This window comes from Hippopotamus amphibius, chromosome 7, assembly GCF_030028045.1.
Source record: "Hippopotamus amphibius kiboko isolate mHipAmp2 chromosome 7, mHipAmp2.hap2, whole genome shotgun sequence".
Lineage (NCBI taxonomy): Eukaryota > Metazoa > Chordata > Mammalia > Artiodactyla > Hippopotamidae > Hippopotamus > Hippopotamus amphibius.
The window spans coordinates 84,229,373-84,252,399 of NC_080192.1; the positions used below are offsets into that span (position 1 = coordinate 84,229,373).

A 23,027-nucleotide genomic window follows, 5' to 3' on the forward strand; every position below is an offset into this window, starting at 1 on the left:
ATTTGTAACTTCCCCACCATGGTCAGGGGGACGGCATTTTTAAACCTGGAGTGGTGTATTTTTTTATACATTTACAAACATAGTATATGCTTTTAAAACAAGAACTATCTTCAAACAGTGGGAAACAGAAGGCAACAAGTTTGGTCCCTATGCCTGTGTGGCCAGGCCTGACTCCTTGGCGCACGCCACCCAGCAGAGCTGCCTCTGTTCCCAGCAGTGTGGGCATCCGGATGTTCTCGGCTCTTCTGTGAAGTTTGTCGGGGCCTTTGCTCCGCTGAGTCCACGGTTCATCCTTTCCAGCCTCACGGTCCTGCCGTCCTGGGGCTGGGATCTAGATGGGGGAACGCTGGCCTGCCGTGCGGGGGTGGGGGTGGGGCAGCTGCACCCTCCTGTGCTCACTTTTCCTCTTAGGCCCTCTTTACTCTTTTCTCTAAAGAACTGTATGTTTTGATTTGTAACAACTGTTCCAGAAGTCAGTCTGAGTCATCGGGGTTGTTTAGTCTTTCCTGAGAGTGAGGGGGGCTATTTGGATAATGTGGGACACAGCATTCTCGAGTCTGTAGCCAAACCCAGCCCCAAAGAGGTGCCAACAGGACAGAAGAAATCTCGGGGTAACACTGACAGGACCTGTGCTCTACACCTGCCTCAGGAGAGGGAGAGATGGGACGGAGGCCAGTGTGATGTTTATCTGCACTCGGTGGGGGAGGGGCAGGCATAGCAGGGGGCTTGGGGTGGAGGGGAGGCCTGGTCTTAATGTTGGTGTCAGCCTTCCAGCAACAACAGAAGATTCATCAAATACTCAATCAGCGCTTTGGCCGTTAGATAGATTGATGGCCTCAGAAATCCTCCAGGTCAGTAGTTCTCAATGGGGCTACAGCTGTTCCCTAAGGAACCACTGGGAACTTATGGGCACTTTTCGGTACCTTGATGGTTTGGGGAACATAGATATGGAGTTGGCTAGGGCCAGGGATGGTGGAGGTGGCCAGGGATGCTGGATGAGGTCAGGGAAGCTGGATGGGATCAGGGATGCTGGACGGGGCCAGGGATGCTGGATGGGACCAGGGATAGTAGATGAAGTCAGGGATGCAGGATGGGGCCAGGGAAGCTGGATGGGGCCAAGGATGCAGGATGAGGTCAGGGATGCATGATGGGGCCAGGGAAGCTGGATGGGACGAGGGATACTAGATGAGGTCAGGGATGCAGGATGGGGCCCGGGAAGCTGAGTGGGACCAGGGATACTAGATGAGGTCAGGGATGCAGGATGGGGCCAGGGAAGCTGAGTGGGACCAGGGATACTAGATGAGGTCTGGGATGCAGGATGGGGCCAGGGATGCTGGATGAGGTGAGAGATGCTGGATGTCACAGAGTTTGCATCCAAAGGACTGGTGCAGGTTAAAACAAAAAGGAGAAAAAAGTTTTTATAATTCTCTGAGCATAGCATGTACTTATATTTTAGATATGAACAAAGAATACTTTTACACAGTTTTAATTAACACTAAGTTTTCTAGGAATGCCCTGAGATTTGTAAATTGAGTGAAGCACAAAGTTTGCTTGGGATTTTACTTTTAATATAAGTGGTATACGAAGCTGAGACGAAGCGAGAGAGTAGCACAGACATATATATACTACCAACTGTAAAATAGATAGCCAGTGGGAAGTTGTTGTATAACAAAGGGAGTTCAACTCGAGGATGGAAGATGCCTTAGAGGACTGGGACGGGGAGGGTGGGGGGGACTCGAGGGAGGGTGGGGGGGGGAGTCAAGGGAGGAAGGGAATACGGGGATATGTGTATAAAAACAGGTGATTGAACTTGGTGTACCCCCCCAAAAATAATAAATAAATAAATAAATAAAAATATATAAGTGGTATTAACAAGTGGTATTCATTTCTTTTTTATCCTATTTAGTAGCTCAAAGCCTTTAAAACATTGATTATGATCTATTGGAAAGGTTTTTTTTGTTTTGTTTTTAAATGAGAGATGGTTGGTAAACTAATGTTTTCTCCAGTGAAATAGAGCAGAAACCTCAGGTAAAGCTTATGTATAGGGATGAATGTGACGAACTTTTTGGATTATAAATGTGTTTCAAAATCAGGATGTAAGAAGAGTATTTAAAGATGGAGAGATTTAGTAGTACTTGATAGAATGGGTAAAACAAGTTGGGTGAAATTACCCCAGAGTTTTTAAAAGGCAGAGCAAGGACATGGAACGTGTTACAGAATAGACCCACGTGCACTCAGGTGATTCTCCGTGGAAAGCATTTAACCTGATTGCTCTCCCTCTGTGTGAAGCCTGTAAAGGAAAACAGAAGCATGGCCGCCGATGGCCGGAGAAGACTAGTCACTTTACCAGGCGCCCAGCCTGCGCCGGGGGGTGGGGTGACACAGAGCAGAAGCTCTACCTGCTGGGAGAGGCTGGGCCTCGGCCGGGCCTCCCTGCTCACTGTGTACCACAGCCCCTGGCAGCCTCCAGAGTGACAGCCGGGTCCCCGCTGTGAGAGGTGTCCTGTTCTCAAGAACCAGCCTTTCGTTTCGCTGCTGGGCTTTGGCCTCCTTAGCTGTCTTCTGACACTTCTCCCTGGGGGCCTTCAGGGGTCCTGGAACGTCCCCCGCCCCACAGTCCTCACCTAGGAGGTGCATATGGCCACCCCGCCTGCAGGCTTTGTTTCTTTAAACTTCACCAAGTGCCCAGTTGCCCCAGGTCTCGGATGTGCAGGAGTCCATCTCCCCGGGGACGCGGGAAAGGAAGCCTGTGCAGCGGAAGTGTGAGGGTCGGGGGTGCTGAGAACCCGGCGACCCCTCTGTGTGCAGGGATGTTGGTGAAGGGAGGGGATGTGGGGAGGGTCTTGCGGGCTGAGGGGCCATTGTGTGCAGCAGCTCCCCCACCATGATTGCGCACGTGTGTGTGTGTGTGTGTGTGTGTGTGTGTGTGTGTGTGTGTGTGTGTGTGTGTGTGTGTGTGTGTGTGTGTGTGTGTGTGTGTGTGTGTAGCTGCCAGGCTGCACTGCCTGAGTGGTGGGAGTAACCAGAGGAGAGGATGGGGAGGGGTGGGCCAGGTGTTGCAGGTGAGCTTCTGTGCAGAGCAGAGCCAGTTGGTTAGGGACCTGCTTCCTTGGGCGGTCCTCACTGGCGGATATCTGGGGATTGATCACAGGCACCGACCAGTGGCCAGGAACCTAGTCAGGAGGCTACAGCCGCAGATCAGGCGGGTGTCATGGGGCCTGGACTGGGCAGGGCTCCAATGACGGTGAGGTGGGCAGAGGAGAAATGTGAAAACTGCTCAGGAACTAAACTGAGAAGTGGATGATCAGAGGACAGGAAGTCATAAGTGTTGAAGGCTCACCCTGAGGGCACAGGCGCCGGGGTGGGTGAGCGGTGGGTGAGCTTCATTTAATCCTCTGGGGTTTGAGTTGCCAGTGAGGACATCTCCATGGAAACGGCCTGCAGACAATTTGGTGTCTGGCTGTGAAGTTGGCGTGGGGCGGGATGGGGGGCGGTCTGGCCGGCATTGTTGACACAGGAAGTGGTGGAGCTGTGAGGATGGGGGGTCATAGGGAGACAGTGGAGCCAGGATGGGCACCCCCATTCTTCTCCCTCTTAAAGGCAGGAGAGGAAGGGGATCCTGCAGAGGAGACAGTGATGGGTGATCCTAATGCGGGTGGGACCGTCTGGAGGCCAAGGGAATTGCCTTGTTTATGAAGGTCAGACATAAGAGAAGGATTGAAAACTGCTTCCTGATTTTGTCTCTTAAGGGGTAACTGTGACCTTAATAAGAGGTGTTTCCAGATGGCAGAGGGTAGGAGTGACTGGGCTGCTCTTAGAGAATGGTCGGGAAAGGAGGGGCTCCAGGTGGCCACTGGACACCCTGCTCACACACCCTGTGGATGTCTTTTGTGGTGCATGTGATCGGTCAAGCATGGGGACCAAGAGGTTGGTGTCCCCCTACTGGGCATTCACTGCAGTGATAAAAGCTACGTTCTTATGGGGAATTCCACATCCTGGGGCTGCCGCTGCAGACTGCCTTTCTGTCTTCCTCCTCCCGGGAGAGATGCGGCCGCTTCGCAGGGTTTGTGTCTGCGGCAGGAGTGGGGTAGGGGGCCTGTTTCTCCCCTGCAGTACGGCCTGTACTGCCCGCTCCCCAGAAAGGAGTAAATAAACCAAAGCCAGAGGAAGATTCTGGCTAGAAGTTTACCGCGTGCCTATTGTGTGGGAAGCCCCAACAACCCTGAGCGTTGGGTCTTGTAGGGAGGCACAGGGCTGAGTCCCAAATCTCTGAACATCCTCTGCCCTAGCTTGCCTCCCAGACCCCAGACCCTCATGTGGTCAGATGCCTGTAGAGAGGGAGGACTAGCAGAAGAGATTGATTGTTTTCTTGTTTTTAAAGATTAACCTCAGGGCCTGTAACCCAGAAATCTGCTCTGTAATAAAGGAGTTGGTTAGGGACTGATCTTATGATCTTGGTGAATCTGGGTGGGGAAGCCCTGTTCTTGGAGGAGGAAGGCTGCCCTGGTGGCTCCCGAGTTCTTCCTGAATCTCCAGCAAAGACCCCTTTAGTCTTCTTCCGTGGAAACTTGGCCCGAGGCGGCCCCAGCACTGACTCAGCCAGGACAGAGGAGCTGTTTCCACCACTGAGCCGATGGAGTGCAGCCGCCCAGCTCTGGGTGGGACTGCATCACTGGGAAGATGAAACCAAGACCAGCTGCTGAATCCGAGGTGGTAAAGCCTCCAGAGGAGACCTCAAGATGCTCTGTCAATTCAGACATGACGGTGTCGTCAAGACCCAAATGGGTTCAGCTCCTTCTGTGCTGACCAGTTATTGTTCATTTTTCTAAATATTTTCCTGCATATTACAAGCGCTTTCAGTAAGTTTGTGGATGAACTTCTTGACTTAGTAAAGTGTATAAAACAACCCAACAGGATGTGAGTTATGACATTGGGGGTGTTGTCTTGCTTCAGAACTGTGGGGTTATCGTGTAACACTGTCACATGGCTCGAGTGCGTGCAGGAAGAACCCTCGATGTGGCTTCATGGGCTTAAATATAGTTCAGGCAACAGACAGGGAGCTGAGATGAGGAAGTTCTATGCAGTGTAGGAAACAGGAGCTTTACAGATAACTCGCTGTGATGGGAACGCAGCTTCCGGAGCCCTGATAAACGAATGGAATAAGGGTAGACACAGAGAGGAGTGCTCTGTTCCTGAGTTTGCAGGCAGCAGGTAAGGACCTCTTTGCAGAGGTGGTGCTGTGCGTGCGCAGGGGAGAGGACGGGCGGTGGCTCCAGAGAAGTGGAGGTGATGGCCCGGAGCAGCCAGACACAGGCTTTTGTTTCTGGGTTTGTTTCCCTCCTGACCTGTCTTTCTCAGTCATTTGAAAGCGAATCTCAAAGTCTTTCTCGGTCATTTGAAAGCGAATCTCAAAGGCATTTGTCTTAACTCGAAAGTACAGTAGCAGAAAGGTCTCCTAGTAGCCTTTGGCCATGCTAATGTCTGCTTCCTGCTGCGAAGGATAATGATGTGGTCGTTACTTCCTGTGGGTGTGTATTTAATTATCAAATGTGTGTAAAAGCAACTGTATGTTTTATGGGTTTCACAGCCAGGGAGAAAGAGGAAGGGAGGTTATACCCTCTGTTTGCAGAGAAAATATTAACAACCTTGATAACATTTAGTGCCATAGAGTTTACGATCCTGCAGAGATTATTTTCTATAAAAGACCTTAGGAATGCTTTTTGGCATTTTATTACGTGAAATATTTTTAACTCAAATTCTGTCTAAGGTCTTAAAACACACCAGCAAACATGTACTGTTTAACACTGTAGTTAGTGAACTTTGGTCTTGCCGTGCTGAGAAAAGAGCCTCGTAAGTAGTGGGGGAGCTGCTTTTACTCATTAACTGGTAACTGTTTAAAAGTTGGGAGGGCATTTTAGAAGAAACTTAATGCACCAAGTCTGCATTTGTAAAACATTTATTGAGAGGTGATTATTCACCCTAAAAGGATCTCCTGCCTTACACGTGATTTGCCTTATGCAGCGAATTTCCTTAGAGATTTAAATGTATTTATGAAAATGTTTATTTTTCAGTTAATCTTCAGGAACATGATAACCTTGAGAGGAATAGTCCTGTAGTATAAGATGGGGTAATGGGTAAGGGAGTTTCTTATATATATATATATATATATATATATATATATACACATATATATATACACACGTACAAATTTATATGTATTTATGTTATATATACACATATATAATACAAACGTACATAATCATGAAATATAGAATAGTTATAGTGATCAAGAGAAGAGAATTATCTTTTTCAGGGACAAGAAAGAAAAATCTAAAAAGTGGGTGATCACTGATAACTTCCATGTGGTCTTTCAGTTAATAAGAAGGGTACATACCTTAGTTTGCAGCCAAAGGCACTGTGCATGGCTTATAGGATACAACACTCTGGATGAACACACACACTCGGTGTAAAACTGTAGCAGAGAACAAACGCAATCAGAGACCATCATGAGTGTGATCATATTGGGGGTGACCGGGGTGGGGGGGGCTATAATTCTTGGGGATGGTGCTGGGTGATGGGCGATGGGCTGTGGAGAATAAGTGTTTCACACTCACAGGCAGCAGGAAGGGGGCTCTTCAAGGGGTGTTGGCGGCAGCTGGAGGAAGGTTTGCAGGTCAGGTTGGCTTCTCTGTTCAGAAGCCTCCATTGCTTCCCTGTTGTAGAGTTGACAGCTGGCTCACAAGGGCTTCTTTGCTTTAGGCCCTGTCCTAGGGGCCCCTCTGCCCTGGCTCCCTTCCGCCCTGGCTCCCCTCTGCCCTGGCCCCCCTCTGCCCTGGCCCCCCTCTGCCCTGGCTCCCCTCTGCCTGGGGTCCCCTCTGCCCTGGGGCAACTGGGAGGTGGTGACACATGAAAGGTGTCACATATTCTGTCATCCAGGTGACAGTGACTTGTCTACTTCATGCTGAGTGCTGTGCTAGGTCCTGGAGACACTAAGATGACTGAGAAATGGTGTGGCTGGTGGGACGAGGTGTGGACATCCTGCAGTGAAGGCTCTGTGATGGGGCAGGAACCCGGGCCTCCTCAGGGTAGTGGGGAGGTGGAGGAGGCTTGAGTCTCACTGACAACTTCTTGATGTCAGCAGCTCCGAGAGTTCCCCCCAAAATGATAGAGACTTTACGGGGACTTTAAAAACGTACTTTCAGTTTTATTTTTTTAAAGCAGAGGCCTTGCAGTGACCTTGAATTGGGTCCCCCCCCCTCCCCCCCGCAGCCCCGCCCAGGTCCTCAGCAACATGTCACTCATTGTCAGAGGGAAGGTGACACAGCAGCCGGGCTCCTCTCACTGCCTCTGCCTGGAGGACAGGTTTTAGCTGTGACCTAGCGTGTTGTTTCTGGGGATATTTAATTCGTCCACACAGTGGAGGTGTTGGTCTACAGAGTGATGGAGTGGGTGACATGAGGGGACATTTGGGAAAGTATTGTATGTACCAAACGTTGCTACAAATATCTGACGCTGTCATTGGGGGGAATTGTGTCCTTTAACGCTCCTGGTGAGAGTTGGGGGAGGGTATGTAGGACATGAGAAATTGAAAAATAAATTTACCAAATCTTCTTGGTGGGGGCGAGAAGAGGCAGGTATGCCCTTAGCAGTGTATTGATAGGGCTTAAAAACTGTGCTAAGAGGACATCTCTTTGCTGATGGAAAGAAGTTCATTTGCAGCCTGGGAAGATGTTTGGGTACCGTGTCCTTTGGGTTCAGCTGTTCGTGGTCTTTCTTGTCACTGATATGACAGTTCAGGGCTGCTGAGGGGAATCTGCCTCCCTCACTGGTTTATCCATTGGGCCTCTTTATCCTTGAAACACTGTGGTGTAGTTGAGAGAGCTTTACAGCTACCGGATTTGGGTTCCGCTCTTACTTGCGTTGCTTTTATGATTTTGAACGAATTATTTAATGTCTGAGTTGCAGATTCCTCAGCTGTGAATGGCCATAACATCTAACCTCTGAGGAGTGATGATTAATTGAGATAATGTATGTACGAGGATCCTAGGTGAGATCTAGGCAGTCACAAATGTTCCCTCCCCGCCCCCACCTTTTTTTTTTGTTTTTTATTGTGGTAAGATACTTCTAACATAAAACTCGCCATTTTAACCATTTTTAATTATAAAATTTAGTGGCATTCACTATATTCACAGTGTTACAGAACTTTACATCACCTCAGACGCGTACTGTGCACCATGGAGCCCTACGGCCTCTAATCCACTTCCTGTCTCTGTGAACTTGCCCCGTGTGTGTATCTTACATGAGTGGAGTCACATGACATGTGACATCAATGTCCACTCCTCCCACTCAGCAGAATGACTTGGAGGTCCATCCCCGTTCCGGCAGGTGTGTGGACTTCTTTCCTTTTTTGGGCAGATGTTACTCCATCGTATGGACGGACCACATTTTGTTATCCACTCATCTGTCGAAGGACACGTGGTTGTTTCCGCCTACTGGCTGTTGTGAGTAGTGCTGCTGTGAATGTGGGTATACAGGTATCTGTTTGAGTCCCTGTTTTCAGTTCTGTGGGGCATATACCCAGAGGTGGACCGAGTCCTATGGTAATTCTGTGTTTAACTTTTTGAGAGACCACCAAACTGTTTCTCCCACTTTGGTTTTTATTTTACTCTGCACCATTCGAGCTTGTCCCCTTAAAGACCTGGAACTCCTACAGCTCAGGGTTGAAAGGAACGATGCTCTATTTAGTATCTGATAATTTCATGTTTTTTCTCCCCTTTTCAGAGCCCCCACAGCCTGACCACTACTGCAGAGACCTTCTCTTTCTTCCTTTTGCTTTTTCCTTCTTCAGTCTTTTCCCCTCTTCCCTTCCGCTTCCTTGCCGTGCTCAGCCCCATCCCCCACCTTCTGTAAAGGAGTGTTGGGGAGATGCGGAGGTAGAATCTTGCAGGGGTCATCCTCCTCCACGCCCCTTTCACCAGCCTGGCATTGCTGTCTTGTGGGAGGGGTCCACGTACAACAAGCTTCCTTAAGCCAGACCTTCAGAAGGGTTGGCACTTGTAACAAATGACTGCAAATATTTGGGGAAAGTTGGGTGGAGAATAAGAAAATAGCATCATCGAAGCGGGGAATTCAGTCTTCAGGGCTGCGAGCCCAACATGATGCTAGCAGCAGCTGTGAGGAAATCATAAAAGTGGATTTTCCACAAATGGACCAGAAAGAAAGTCCAGACTGCCAAGTCAGATGTGACGTCTCAGTCAAGTTGCTTTCCATCCCTGTGATCCTGATTGGCCTGGACAGTAATTGAAAGTCAACGTTCAGTTTGACTTTACTTATTTCTCAGGCCATTATAAAGGTCTTCATTCATTATGTATCTGATCAGACACTGTGGTAAATAAAGGAGGTATCTGTGCATCTTAGGAGACTGCAGGGTGGGGGCAGGAAATAGCTACCGTTATGACAGAGCTACATTTAAATTTGGGTGGTAGCAGTGAGTTATTAATAACAGTCCTAAGGAGAACATGAGCGCCACCAGAATTCTGAAGTTAATTATAATGATTTGTGAATTCATGGACCAGCAAGAGGAGGTGGGAGAACCTGGCAGAGGAATGGAGCGGGAAGTGCAGCTGCAGGAGGGGGTGGCCTCATCTGGAAAGTTCCGCACACGCCCTGCCTATGAGGGTAAATTCTGTGGAAGTGGTTAGAGTGGAGAGGAAGGAAAAAAAGACTTGGGATCCAGGCTCTATGCCTAACCCCAGGGTGACTGACTCAGCCTCTGAGCACGTCCACAGGATTTCTAAAACCTCAAAAGAAAGGGAAGTACACTTACTGAGAACGTACTTCTTGGTGCTGATTGTGGAAATGCTTTCCTTTGTTTTTAGTCTTCAGTGGCCACCTGAGAGGGAGTTTCATGAGCGCATATTACAAGCAGAAGTCTAACCTGCAGCAGAGGAAACTGACCTGGCTGATGAGAGAGGGTGGATTCTAGCCAAGGCTGCCCCCTCGGGCTGTGCAGTTACAGTGAAAAGACTCAAAGGCTCTTGTTCCCCTGAGTTTTCAGTGCCTCCTCCTCAGGATGATTTCTGGGCCACATTTCTTGATTCTGTAAGTGGAGCCTATGATCTTATCTAGAACGACCTGTCCAATAGCAAGTCACGTGAGCCACACCACTGTGTAGTTTAAAGTTTCCTAGCAGCCACGTGCAAAAAGGAACAGGTGAGGGATTTCCTAGGTGGCGCAGTGGTTAAGAATCCGCCTGCCAATGCAGGGGACGTGGGTTCAATCCCTGGGCCGGGACGATCCCACATGCAGCAAAGCAACTAAGCCCGTGTGTCACAACTATTGATCCCATGTGCCGCAACTACTGAAGCCCACGTGCCTAGAGCCCGTGCCCCACAACAAGAGAAGCCATGGCAATGAGGAGCCTGTGCACCACAATGAGGAGTAGCCCCTGCTCTCTACAACTAGAGAAAGCCTGTGTGCAGCAATGAAGACCCAACACAGCCAATAAATAAATAAATTTATTTATTTTTTAAAAAAAGGAACAAGTGAAATTAATTTTAATAGTATATTTGATTTAACTCAAAACGCCAAACTATTGTCATGTCCAAACTATACACATCCTGTGATCATATTAACAATTACTGAGATATTTTACATTTTTTGTGAACTAAATCTTTGAAATCTCAAGTGTATTTTACACTTAAAGCACATCTCGATTTGAAGTCTTCTCATCTGAGTTGCTGACTGTGCCTTGTAGCTACCAAACTGGACAGATCTAAGACGATAGATCTAAGGAGATCCAAGGTAGATCTAAGGAGAGCTAAGGTAGGTCTAAGGAGAAGGTACTGAGACTCATCCAAACACAGAGGCTCTGCTTTGAAGCCATTGGAGGGGATTCTGGGCGAAGCAGGGAGGCAGCTTCACCTGAGATGGAAAGGTACCATTTATGGATGGCAGGACATCACTGCACGTATGAGCACATTCCTGACTGAAGAGCCGTTTGTGGAGAGCAGTAAAGTCACACGGCCTCTGTCTCCACCATAGGAAAGCTGTATGGCCTTGACTGCTAGATGCTGAACCATATTTGGGTGGGGACGACATGTCTTGGCAAATCTCCTGGCCATTAAGAATGGAAACCACAGCCTTTAATGTATATATGGTCACTGTTGCCAAAGAATCTTTTCTTCCAAATGCCTGATACCTTTTTCAGATGGGGAGCTGTAGCATCTGCCTGAGGAAACAGCTGTGAGCAGGCGTCCTTATATGGGAATTTCCACAGACCTCAACTCCACTTGGACAAGATACATGACAATGCAGACTCCTCTTCCAACAAAGCAGAAATTATTTTTAAATGTTCTTGGAATTTCCCCTTCATCGTTTTTCTTCCTGTGGTTCTGCCTACTTTGTCCTCTTTGTCCCACTTGACTTCTGTCTTCCAGTCTTTTGCCCACTGTACTTACTTAATCCGGTTGGTTTCTGCTGTCATTGTTGAGTTGTGTGAGTTCTGTATAGATTCTAGATTTGAAGTCCTTTTTTAGATATATGATGTGCAGACATTTCTCCCATTCTGTAGGTTGCCTTTTCATCCCGTTGATTGTGTCCTTTGATGCACAGAAGTTTTAAATGTTGATGTAGTTCTCATTTGTCTGTTTTTACTTTTGTTGCCTTTGCTTTTGATGCCGTATCCAATAGATCATAACCAAAGCTAATGTCATCAAGTTTTCCTCCTATGCTTTCTTCTGAGAGTTTTATCTGAGCTATTTGGAGTTAATTTCTATTTATGGTATGAGGTTAGGAGTCCAGCTTCAGTCTTTTGCATGTGGATATACGTTTTCCCCAACACCACTTGTTGAAAAGACTGCACTTTCCCCATTGAGTGGTCTTGGCATCCTTGTTGAAAATCATTTGACCATATTTGTGAGGGTTTATTCCCAGGATCTGGTTCTCTTCCACTGGTCTGTGTGTCTGTCCTTATGCCAGCACCACACTGTTTAGATTACTACAACTTTGTAGTAAGTTTTGAAATCAGGAAGTGTGAGACCTCGAAATTCATCTTTTTCAAAATTGTTTTGGCTTTTGGGGGTTCTTAAAGTTCCTGTGAATTTTAGGATAGATTTTTCTATTCCCGCAAAAGACATCATTTTGTTAGGGTTTAGAAGCTCATTTTTTCCCATTCATAAATGAGTTGTTGATAGGAAAAAGGGGCAAAAAAATAATTTATTATTCAATGTTAGTCTTCAATATATACTTCAAATATAGCTTTAAAAATAATTATTTATTTTGACAATTCTCTGCAAAGATGAGGATTTTCAATACAACTTACTTTCCCTCTTTTTATAAAATGCTTTTTAACGATGTGCTGCCTTTAAGGGATGGTGATTATGCATCATTAAGCATCCACTCCAGCCAGGGAACCAAAAATAATTTGTTTTAATTAAAGTTAACAGAGACCAGTGGCCAGAATACAGTCCCCTCACTTTAGATATTTCTGCTTGTTTGGGGGGAAACTTAGTCTTACTGAACCTCAATTCCTAAGCCCAGAAAATGATCCTTAAACTCAGCCTTTTTATTCCTCCCCACAGGGTTATATACCAGAATGTGCGTTTACAGTTGACTCTTTCTAGAGAGGCTGAGGGTCTGTTTGTTGAGGCAGGAGACATCCCCTCCCGCCCACCCCCCATCACTCTGTGTCAGCCCCTTCTCTCAGCCTTGAGATGTCACAGTGATAGGCTGGCCAAACCAGCTAGAAAGATGTGAGCAGTTTTCTCCATTGCACAGGTGAGAAGGTGGGTTTTACGTTGTTAGGTTAGGTGGTTGCATCAGCGGTAAAGTCACCTGGAGGTGATGGTGCCCATGATGACAGTGTTGTATTAACAGGGTTGGGGAGTGGGGAACCCTTTAGGAAGCTCAGCTTAGTGTAAAATGATTGCATACCAAGTGGGTGAGTTCAATCTCCTGTCCTGTATCCCTGGTGGGGGTGCACACAAAGAGGGCATGGAGGAAAGAGGCCAGAGGTGCTTGGAGCAGTTAGATGGGGTCATTACGGTCTTAATTTGCCTTATTGGTCCAGACCTCTTTGAGGCTCTGAGGCTTACAGGCCTTCGTAGAAAAATGCGCGGAACCACGTACACAACAATTTTCATATAACATCAGGGGATTCATGCTCCCAGCCCCACCACACACATGATTGTAATGGTGACAGCATTTCTGAGGCTTTTTAAGAAGGCTGTATGAAATAGGACAGTTAAAGTATTGTGAATTCTTGAGAATTGACTAAGCTGCAAATTCACTAGCACAGAGCAGATCCGAGACTTTCTGGCAGGTGCCTGTGTGTGTGCACACATGTGAGAGAAACAGGGAAATGCACAGGCCAGGTCTCTCCACCCCCACAACCAGAAGAATTTCTTTGTGCACATTTCCTTTTTCTTCCTTTTTTCCCTTTTCCATAATGCAAACAGAAATGCTGTTCTTTTAAAGCCTTCTCCCACATGTCCTGCACATTAAATTCTAAGCTCTTTCATAGACATCCTGTTTATAGTGATAACTACCAGTTTTGGGTACCTGGTCCATGTCAGGCTGTGCAAGCCTCTGACCACCGCTTCAGCCCTGCAGGGCACGCGTGTTAGAATCAGGACCTGATGTGTAGGAAGCTGGCTCCAGACCCTCCAAACAGTCAATTTTCCAGTATATCAAGTTCACAATAAACCAAAATAAATATCTACTTTCGCCAAATTTATTAGTTTACAAATGGATTTTTTCACCAAGTGGGTCTTAGATGTGATTTGAGGGGCAAAGAAAGCTTTCTGCTGAAAAATACCTCCCACTGTGTGTGATTTTTCCGTGTGGCCGGTCAGAATTATGCAGGCAACTGTCAAGTGAAGATGTTTTGGGGAGATTATAGCCTCAACCCTTAATGTTTTAGTTTAGTTTGTCAGATTTTTTTTTCTTATCACAGCTTTAATAGAATTGAAGGAAACTTATGACTTCTTTTAAGCTGGGAGGAAGGAAAAATTGATTGTCACTATGCTTAGAAGGAGAGACTGAAGATGGAGCAGCTGGGCGGTTAGCATCGTGGCACAGGTCAGTGATGAAAAGACACCTAGTTTGGAATTTTGCGTAGGATGGAGTCTTGATTGTTGGACACTGGGAATTCCAGGAGAGGAGAGTGTGTCTTCCCTGAGCACAGCAGTCCTGTTCCTCCCCGACTCTGCAGCTGTCATCCTCCTCTCTGTGCGGGTCGCCCTGAAGGGAGTGAGGCCCCAGGCAGGCAGGTGTGTGTGGGTCAGACCATGTCTTGACTCTGTCATTTGTGCAGACACAGTAGAAGCTGGGAGTCTGTTTTCCTCTCATTGTAAACCCACCCTCGTCCTTGCAAAGGCTGTGATTGTGGGTTTTGGGGGCATTCGCTTTGGGAAGGTGGTGTCGGGTATTTTGCTTGAGGAGTTAGCATCTTATAAAGAAAAATCTGTTTTCTCACAGCTCTACAACAAATGGTGCTTTGAGTGAGTTTGCCCGATTATGGTTCAGTCTGCAGGCCAAATATAGCCCACAGCCCGTGAGCAAAGAATGGCTTTGATGTTTTGAAATGGTTGAAAAAAATAAAAGGAAGATGTGAAAATTACACAAAAATCGAACGTCAGTCTTGGGACACAGCCCAGCGTTTGTCCGCTGTCATCGGGGCCGCCTTTGAACCACAGGAGCAGGTGAAAGGTCACTACGGAGGCCGTGTGGCCCTCAGAGCCTGAAATAAGTCACGCTCTGACCTTTATAGCAGCAGTCTGCTGACCCTGCCTTGGAGGAGGTTAGCAGTTGTAAAGATGTTGTTTAACATTGTCAAGTTTTAGATATCACTGCGCTCAAATCCTCCCAAATTAAATCCAGTTCTGTGGAAATGACTAGATAGTGATGTACTTTAATTACATCAAAACAAGTCTTCACCTGGTCGCCATCCTCACAAGTGGATTTCTTATAACCAGCATGAACAAGCTTCCTTCCTTTCTGTCCTGGAAGAAAACGGGAGACTTGTCAGAACCTCCCACCCTCTGCTCCTCGGAGCTGACCAACCAGCAGGGGGTGGCAGGGGTTGGGGGGAGAGTCTGTAGGGCTGTGGGCCGGCCTGAATTGCGCCCAGCCCATGGCAGTCAGACATGTGAGTCTCTATCGGGTAAGAACAGTTCACCTGTGGGGAGATTTCTGTTTGCTTTTTGGGGGGTGTTGTTTAATTTATATCATTCCTTTTTAAATCAGTCCCATTGTTTGTCAATTTCCCTATCTGATGAGTCTCGACAGGATGCTGAGTCCTGCTTCCACTCCAGGCGCTGAGCCCCCGGCCTCGCCAGCCTCTAGTGCAGCTGAGGCCCAGGTGTGATGCTGGCTGTCGGGTGTGGAGGTGCAGGCAGGGATGCCCACCACCATTCCTAGAGGGCATGGCTGCAGCAGGGCTGGGCTCAGGGGCCAGACACCCCTGCAGTGCTGTCTGCTCCCAGGGGACAGTCTGTCACGGGCCAGCTGGTGGGCAGGGGGCTCTCTTTGCTGTTACAAACTCTGTGCCTTGTTGATTCTGTGAACAATCCAATATCCTTTTTACTTTTTGTTATTTTTTTAAATAAATAAATTTATGTATTTATTTATCGGCTGTGTTGGGTCTTCGTTGCTGTGCACAGGCTTTCTCTAATTGAGGTGAGCAAGGGCTATTCTTTGTTGTGGTGCACAGGCTTCTTCTCATTGCATTGGCTTCTTTTGTTGCAGAGCCCGGGCTCTAGGCACACGGGCTTCGGCAGTTGTGGCACGTGGGCTCAATAGTTGTGGCACAGGGCTTAGTTGCTCCGCAGCATGTCGAATCTTCCCAGACCAGCGATGGAACCGTGTCACCTGCATTGGCAGGTGAATTCTTAACCACTGAGCCACCAGGGATGTCCCCATCCTTTTTAAAGTACCTCTTCTGCTGAAATTAACCTGTTCTATAGTGGTTTCTATCACCTGCATCCTAGAAAACCTGGGTGTGTTGAGCTAAACGTGCACATTCAAAATATCAAATTTTTTGTAATTAAAAAAATTTTTTTTCTTTTTGCAACTTTTACTTATTCCTCTCAGCATCCTATGTTGTCCACATTTTCCTCTTTATCCACAAGCATCTACTGTGTACCTGTCACCTGCCAGGCATGTGGTTAAATGTCAGGAGAGGAACCCTTCATGTTGAGCTGTAGTGATGCCTCACTTCGAGGATGTGGTGAAGGATGGTCCCAACCTCCATCCCCAGGTTCTCTGTGCCCGTGTCGACTCGGGGTTGGCAGCGAGGAGCCCAAGAGCAGTTTAGAAAGGAGGGAAGTCAGACTTTGGAATCCGTGTAGGACAGAGACCTGCAGTCACCTGGAGGGATGAAGTGACTGAATGTACAAAGAAAGAGAAGGAAACAGAGGTGAGGCCTGAGCCCCAGGTCCCCCTGCAGCAAACCTGGCAGCTCGTGTGAAGCCTTGGGATGTCCACCAGACAACTTTCTGACGGTGATCTGACCTCTCACCTGGTCTACACCCGGGAGGGGACGGGCTGGTCATGGAAGCTGAGTGTGTTACGTGGCCTGGTGGTTACAGCCTGGATTCCTGGCTTTCACATCAGCTCTATACGTGTTAATCACAGCTGTTGAGATGCATCCACTTTGGATAAACTGACAAAACGGGGTTGCTGGGCTTCAGAAACTGAAGGTCAAACTTGTAAGTTTTGGAAATTCACCAAGGAGAGCCTCTTTATGGGAGACTTCCCAGCACCCAGCCAGCTGTTCCCGTGAACCATGCACCTCTTTTGGGTAAATCCCAGTAACATGCATGTGTGTCTGTCTGTGTGTGCGTTAGTAAGGAAAAGTATCACAATTTTGTGAGACTTTTAAAAAAATCTGTCAACATTCTCATGTTTCTGCGAAGGTTCCATACGTCATTCATTCAGCAGACTTCTCTGTGGGCCTACTGTGTGCAGGTTCTGAGCAGCTCTCATTTTCAGTGAGGGAGACAGAACCATCACAGTGTGACAGGTGCCATGGGGAGGATTTGTCTGCAGGTCAGCAGGAGCCCCTGGGTGAGGGGGCACATGCCCCCAGCCCCTCAGGGAGCTCCGTGAGGCCCCACAGAGTGGAATCGTGTGGGGATCCAGACCTGCTACCAGCCCATTGTGTGTGTGGGGGAGGTGCAGCTCTTCACAAGGGAGGGAGACACCAGAGTGTGTGGGCTCTGCGGGGGGGGGGGTCACTGCTGGGAGGGAGAAGTGACCAGAAATGAGGTCACAGGTGAGGAGGTGGTGAAGGCATGTCTCCTACGGCACCAGGGTCTCTGGACTTTACTGCCTGTGAAATAGTCATTGTCTTTCAAACTGAAACGTAATACGCTCAGATTTGTAGTTAAAAACACAACTGTGACAGCAGTAAGGAAAAGAAGTATCGATGGTAATGTGATATTTATTTTTTATTGAGCACTCCCAATGTGCTTACTCCATTTACCCATGTCATTTTCATAGTAGTTTAACCATCCCCATAGGAAAAAGAAATTCTGGCCAGGAAGCCCTTGCGCAGGCTCACTGGCCACAGCTGGCCCCGCACGGAAGCGTGGGCATGGGGACCAAGAGCAGCGGGGTGTGTGGTGGTGGCGTGGGGGAGCCAGGGATCGTGTGTGTGTGTGTGAAGGGAGGAGTGGACGTGACCTGTCACACATTCGATCGGCGGGTTGCGGTGGCTGGGCTGGTGAGAAGGAGGGTACTGAGGGTGACTGGAGGTGTGGGGGCAGCCGGGTGCGGCGGCAGCTTGATCGGGATGAGGGGTGGGGTGGGCACTGCTCTACAGTCACCCCCCGACCCCCACCCCAGGGTTGAACAGAATGTAGTTAAGCCAGCGTCTGCTCCGTCCGCCAAATAATTGCATGCGTGCAAATAATCTCACACGAGGACGTGTTTCTACATGTCCAGTTAAGGCCGCTGTGTTTAAGCTTTAGGTCACTTCTCTCTAACCTGGGTGTTCAGAAGAGAGGTGCAGATCTCCAGTAAAGTTTGCTGCTAAAAGGACTAGGTTCTGCATGTCAGCATCTGTAGTGTTTACTGTGTTTTTCCTGCTTCTTTACTTCTGGGTTTGGAGTCCGTACACAGGTCCTCCATTCACGTACCAGGTAGTCGTGTCTGGAAGCTGGCCCATCTCACCTGGTTTTGCTGGTCTCATGACTTAATTTAATCTTCTTATATCTGATATATCTTACATTCATCCTTTTTTCCTACAGTTTATGTCCAGTAACTTTCTCATTATCTTTGACTGGGCTTCATAGCATAATGTTTTTTTAAAAATTTTTCTTTTTTCAGCTTTATTGAGATACAGTTGACATATAACATTGTGTAATTTTAAGGTATGTATCAATAATGTGAGGATTTGAGACATATATAGTTTTGGAAGAGGTTTGCCATGAGAAGGTTAATTAACCCACCCATTCATTACCTCAGTTACCATTTTGTTGTTGTAGTGAGAACATAAAAACTCTTCTCATGAAAGGACTTTCATGTGTACAATATTGTTAATTACTGTTGCCGTGCTGGACATCACATCCCCAAAGCTTATTATTCCTCTCATAACTGGAACTTTGTGCCCTTTGACCAGCATCTGCCCATTCCTGCCCGCCTCCCCCCCCCCCCCCCGCCCCTGGCACCTCAGGTTCCACACATAAGAGAGATCATATAGTATTTGTCTCTCTCTGATTTATTTCACCTAGTGTAGTGTCCTTAAGGACCATCCGTGTTGTTGTGAATGGCAGGATGTCCTTTCTTATGGCTGAGTAATATTCCTGTGTGTGTGTGTATGTGTGAGAGAGAGAGAGACAGAGAGAGAGAGAGAGAGACTTTATCTGTTCATCCATTAATGAAACTTGGGTTGTTTCTGTGTCATGGTTATTGTGAATAATGCTGCAGTGAACAAGGGGACACAGATATTTCTTGGAGATAGTGATTTCATTTCCTTCAGATATATACCTGGAAGTGGAATTCCTGGGTCACATGGTAGTTATATTTTTAGTTTTTTGAGGAACCTGCATACTCTTTTCCATCATGGCTGCACCAATTGACATTCCCACCAGCAGTACGTGAGGGTTCCCTTTTTTCCACATTCTTGCCAATATTTGTTATTTCCTGTCTTTTTAATAGTAGCATTTCTGATAGGTGTGAGGTGATAGCTCATTGTGGTTTGATTTGCATTTTCCTGATGATTAGTGATGTTGAGCATTTTTTGTGTACCTATTGGTCATCTGTAGATGACCATTTTCATCTTTGGAGAAATGTCTGTTCAGGGACTCCCCTGGTTAAGACTCCAAGCTCCAATACAGAGGGCACGGGTTCAGTCCCTGGTCGGGGAACTAAGATCCCACATGTCACATAGCTTCCCCCCCCCAAAAAGAAAAGAAAGAAAAATGTCTGTTCAGGTCTTGTGTATGTTTTTAAATCAGATTTTTTTTTCTTTTTGCTTTTCAGCTGTATGCTTTCTTTATACATTTTGGATATTCACCCCTTACCTAGTATGTGATTTTCAAATATCTTCTCCCATTCTATAGGTTGCCTTTTCATTTTTTTATTGTTACTTTTGCTGGGTAGAAGCTTTTCCGTTGGATGTAGTCCCACTTGACTTTTGCTTTTGTTGCTTGTGCTTTTGGAATCATATACAAAAAATAGTTGCCAATACTGATATCAAGTTGCTTTTCCTTTATGTTTTCTTCTCGGAGTTTATAGTTTCAGGTCTTATGTGTAAGTCCTTAATCCATTTTGAATTAGTTTTTCTGCGCGGTGTTAGATAGGGGTCCAGTTTCATTCTTTTGCACCTAGAGTAATGAGTAATGCTTTCTGTCTTCTGTGTTATAAAGCATTCAGTTGTTCAGTTATTTATATAAAGTTATTCAGAAGTGGTAAGATAGGTTTTTAGTATTGGTTACTTATCAAGTGGTGGGCACTCAGGCTGTCACTGTAGGTTATTATGTTCCTGTGAGGTTGCACCTGAGAACTAACGATGCCATTTTTCAGACTTTCGTTCCCTGAAAATCATGTGCATGTAATACCATCAGGAGCCACACGATGGCAGAAGTGGTGCTTTGAAACTGGATTTGCAAACCTGCTCTCAGAGAACGTCTGTTTTGCATCTTCATCCTTTTTTTTTTTAATGAAGGTATAGAATTTAATAGAAGGAGCCTCCAAATACCCATTACCTCCCTTAAATAAAACATTATAAGTACAGTTGAACCTCTTGATACACTTTCCTGTTCTGATGATTTTTCTCCTGCTTTTCCTCCAGGAGAAAGCCGCTCTCCTGTTTACCCTTTTATTACACACTTGTGTCTTCTTAACACTGCATGGAGTTGTTCATTTTCTTCTAGCTTTTACATAGTGTGTACTATTTGTGTTACTATACAAGCCGTGCTTTTTCACTCAGTTTTGTTCTATGGTTTATTCATGTGGATTTGTGCAGCTTTAGTGAATTATTTTTCTTCTGTAGCTGTGTAGTATTCCAGGAAAAGGTCACGACTTGTTACATGCACTTTCCCGTTGACAGACACTGAGGAGGCTGTCAGACCAGGCGGGATTGCAGACTGGGAGCTGGGGGCATGGGCCCCCGTTCTGGTCTCCTGTTGCTGTTCAACAACACACTTGGTCTCAAGAAAACCTGTTTTCATGAGGACGTTTGCCTTTTTCTCTGAACTCTTGGAAGCCTGAGTTATCACACATACCCTGAAGGGAGACAGCCTCCAAGGAGTCCAGGAATTCAGGGGCATCAAAGATCACGTCTAACTCCACCCGCTCTCGTTTGTTCTGGAGTTGTAGGAAGAAGGCCTGTGTCAGTGACCTCGGTCTCCTTCCCAACACTCAGAGGCCCGTCCACGGCATTGATCCAGGGACAGCTGGACTATTCCTAGCTCATTTTCATGAGGGGAGGTGGGCTGGTTGGGGGATCATGGTTTAGTCTCTCTCCAGCCTGTGTTTAGTCTGGGGTTGTCCTCAGGGCTACTGCGCCCACAGTGGAGAGTGGACACCTCCCCTGCCGCCTGGAGTTCTTGTCGCTGAACTAATAGTAAAATTGACGCAAGACAGATGAACAGGAGAAGAAGACACAAGTTTCACTTCCTGCGCACGGAGGTCTCACAGAAACGGGACCTAAGATGTGGCCAAAGCAGGAGGCTTTTATACTTTTTAGACAAAGAAACAATAAATTCGTGAGGAATTGACAGGACTAAGAAATGTAGGCTTTGGATGCTCAATCAGTGAAGAATCTGGGGTTAGCCACCTGAGGAGGTCACGGGTTTGTTTTACAGGCTGCTCTGTCCCTGGCAATAAGGGTGTCCTTCTGCCTCCTTCACACAGAGATTTATTTCGTGCTTCAGGGAGACAGAGGAGGGGGTCAAAGTGTCCCTCTTACACTGGCTATTTCTTAAGCAACTTTAATTCAGAATAACCCATGTGCTGCTGAGAGACGTTTTGGGGCCGCTCACCCTGGGCCCCAACACTGCCCTGCTCCTGAGCATCCCCAAAGCATCCAGGGCTGGGCTCGTCCACACTTAGACTGGGTGTGGACCCACACGCTCCCTCGCGGGCTGTGTTGCCTGTCAGGACCTTGACCTGCTTTGAGACTCAGTTACCTCATCTGGAAAGTGGGGACAATGAGATGAATGTCAAACGGGAGCCTGTTCCTCAGCCTCGAGCAGTACTTACATCAGTTCCGCCTACAGCACCGCATGGACATTTTTGTGTCCTAGACTTTTTCTTTTGTAAATACTCTTTGAAAATGATCTTCTTAGATTCAGTTGGTTTAAAATGCTGGCTTTCCACAGGCAGGACTAAGGCAGCGTGAGTGCGGCCCAGGCTTCATGTCTGATCCGTCCCGGCCTGTCCGTTCCTCTCCCTAAACGCCTCTCCTGCGCACCCCTCCCCTCCATGTCTCCACTCTAATGGCTTGGCCTACCCCCTCCCCAGGCCTGGGAGAGGAGTCTTTGCAAAACAAGTTTCATCTCAGGCCTGTTTAGCAGTGGCTCCCCAGGGTCTTAGGATAAATCAGACCTGAGAGACACCCATGCCTGGCTCTCTAGGTCTTGAGCTCCGCGCCGCCCCCGCCAACTAGCAGCCTCAGGGCCTTTGCAGGAGCTGCTCTCCCCCCAGGCTGCCCCTCCCTCTGACTCTGGGGCATCAGACCCGAGGTTTCTGTCTCAGGAGATATTCCCCGTGTCCCTGCTGTCTTCACAGCAGCCTTGTCTCCTGTGAGTTGACATGTTTTTAGCTGTGTATTCATTTGTGGGTGATATGGTTGACAGGGTGTCCCATCCAGAGGGAGAGCTTTAAGATGAGACTTCACACAGAAGCTGAGGGTGTTTTGATGCCCTGATGAAATGGTTTGGAGGTAAAAGTTGGCAGTAGTACCTGGCACTGAGACCGGGCTGTGGCTGTGCTCACGACACCCTTGACCCCTGGCTTTCTTCCAGGGAGAGGAGCCGTGGCCTCAGAGGCTCAGCACTACTGCCAGTGACTCTGCCTTCCAGGGATTCTCGCTCCAGGACCTTCATCTGTTGGTTTTGTCCCAGGAAGGTTTAGTGTGGAAATGTGCTCGGCAGGGCCATGCCTGCTGCAGGGTGGATGGGTGGAACGAGCGGACACAGTGTGTGTGGCAACTTTACATAAAAAGTGTTCGCAAAACACGTTTTAAGCAAATCGTGAAAATTTGGATTATCAGAGAACTCTCTTTTGTGAACATATGACCATTAGAATTCCTTAGAAGTTTAGCTCGATGTGCAGTTTTCCGAAACTCTGTTTACAGTGTCGCGTGGGGCTGCGCTTGCCCGTGAAGGGCAGTGGGCCTGCTGACCCTGCCCCAGCCCTGCCCATGGCCTCCGCGTCCCTGCAGCTCCTGTATCGGGTGGGTGGTCAGTGTCCCTTCCTGGGGTTTTGTGTGCAGTTTGGCTCCTGGCTTTGGAGCAGGTGGCCGGGGAGTGGGCAGAGGCCGGGGGTCAGGACTGGGGTGCGGGGCAAGGCCGAGCGTG

At 47.6% G+C, this 23,027-nt stretch overlaps 1 protein-coding gene across 5 annotated transcripts in view; it reads left to right on the forward strand.

Annotated features, from left to right (window-relative positions):
• LIMS1 (LIM zinc finger domain containing 1) overlaps positions 1 to 23,027 on the forward strand; it is a 98,619-nt gene that overhangs the window by 28,706 nt on the left and 46,886 nt on the right. The window contains exon 1 of one of the 5 annotated variants that reach the window (XM_057743575.1): positions 5,191 to 5,211. The exons of the other annotated variants lie outside the window; for them this stretch is intronic. The gene's annotated coding sequence lies outside the window, so the exon portion shown is untranslated. Of the gene's footprint in view, positions 1 to 5,190; positions 5,212 to 23,027 lie in introns of those variants that run through there. 5 annotated transcript variants of the gene reach the window in all.